Genomic DNA, 2,055 nt, shown 5'->3' on the forward strand with positions numbered 1-2,055 from the left:
TAAGTATGGAGAGTAAGAATACAAGAAGGCTAAAAATGGAACCACAAAGAATATCTAATTTTAAGAGATGGAAGAAAGAAGTCATCCTTAAGAAGACACAGCCAGAGAAGTAGGAACTGAGCCTATTCTGTTAATCAGAAAAACAAGGGGAGGATAGAGTTTCAGGGAGAGAGTGATCCATTGTGTCAAAAGGAGCAATGCCACCCTCAAGATAAATACTAGAAATCCTCTGGATTTGTCAAGCTCTTGCTGAGGACCTCCATCAGGCAACTGCAGTAGAGAGGTGAGGGTGACACCTGCTTGTGCTGTGTATGGCACAGAACCTTATTCCCCTCAACTGCTCCTTTCCCTCCAAAGGCCGCACTCACCTCCTGGACTACTTGCTGCTGCCTCTGCTGAGTTTCTTAGAATCAGAACTGAAGCCCCAGACCTGCATGACCCGCCCATCCTCCTGTCTGCACAGGTTTGCTCCTCCACTCTCAGATAGGACGAAATGCCATACCACAGGGCATACATACAATCTTTCTTCCGGAACTGATGTCAATGGGCCAGGGGATGCACCACGGAAGATACGTGGTGAAAGTACAGGGGAGCTATCTTCTTGTGGCGCAAACCTTGACGAATGAGAAATGGGAGACAGCAGTGAGTAAACAGACACATTTTTCTCATTTCCCTTTCCACAGACCATTTCCAGGTTGTGATCCCTCTCTGCGACCATGACAGAGAATCCCTGTGGCTCAAAGAATCTACCTGCTAAGTTGCCTGCTGTTTCTCATCATGGCTTGTTGGAAGCAGTGGCAGCATGATAACGCATCACACCGCATTGCTTGTCTTGCTTTTTTCTTCACTTTTACCTTCCTAAGCTTGTACCCTCTCCCCTGCCCACCCCACCCCTGCACACACACACAAAGAATCAACACTTTAACCTTGACCCCAGGTTCTATAATCTAGAGAATTTGGGCTAAGACATAGTTACTAAATTGGTAAATTGACTAGGAGAAAAACTACTTAAATTAAGTCTCCATTTGGATGATTTGAACAAATAGGATCTTTACAGCACGTTTTCTATTTTTTCCAAGGTTTCAACACAATGAGAAAGGGTATAAAAAGGAGGGCACTGTCACAGCATGGACCAGGCCAAAAAAACTGTCAAACTAGAAGATGAAACGGACATTAAACATTAATATTAGAGCAGCTGTTGGGCTCATGTATTTCCCCAGGTCAGATTATCCAAACAACATAGCAATCTGGTTTTATTTATAGGTGACTATCAAAAGTACTGGTAACATCCGGCAAAAACTATCATCCACAAAATGTCTACTTACTTTGCTACAACAGAACCATCCATTAACCCAATTCAACTCAACAAATATCTATTGGGCCCTGACACGTGGAGGGCAATATCCTAGGCTTTGTGGGAGGGCAGATGCTGGGGGGAGGCTTCTCAGATGAATAAGGCAGATGTACCCTGAAGATGATATAATCTCAGAGGCAAAACCACAATAAAGTACACAGATGGTTATTATACAAGGTCATCTAAAATTCAAAAAGTACAAATTTTATTTGCATCCAAAAAGTTACAAATAAAATTCTAGGAAGGTCAAAGCAGGGAGAGAGTATGTTAATGGAAAATAATCAGGAAAAACTTCACTGAGAGAGGCAATACATTTGGCCAACAGAATTTTATTAGTCGGCTAAGGGGGAAGGATAGGCAGATTATGAGAGTAAAACCAAAGACACAAAGGCAGGAAATAAGTGAGAATAACTATAGAATGACAGACCTTGACAGTTTTGAAAGATATCATCCAAAACTTTGAGAACCCCAAATAGTCATATATCACTATATTACATATTTATCCCATAAAATGCATACACAATGCTTAGTATATAGCTACAAAGCCATCATATGATGTGAAGGTTGGACCATCAGCTGGGTTTACATATCAACTAAGTAACTTGCTTGTTCATCCCATGTCCTAACACAACCTTTATACTGAAGAAGAAATGCAATTAAAACTGCACTGGGGGCCAGCCGAGTGGCGCTTTAGTTAGGAG

This window comes from Hipposideros armiger, unplaced genomic scaffold, assembly GCF_001890085.2.
Source record: "Hipposideros armiger isolate ML-2016 unplaced genomic scaffold, ASM189008v1 scaffold_1030, whole genome shotgun sequence".
Classification (NCBI taxonomy): Eukaryota; Metazoa; Chordata; class Mammalia; order Chiroptera; family Hipposideridae; genus Hipposideros; species Hipposideros armiger.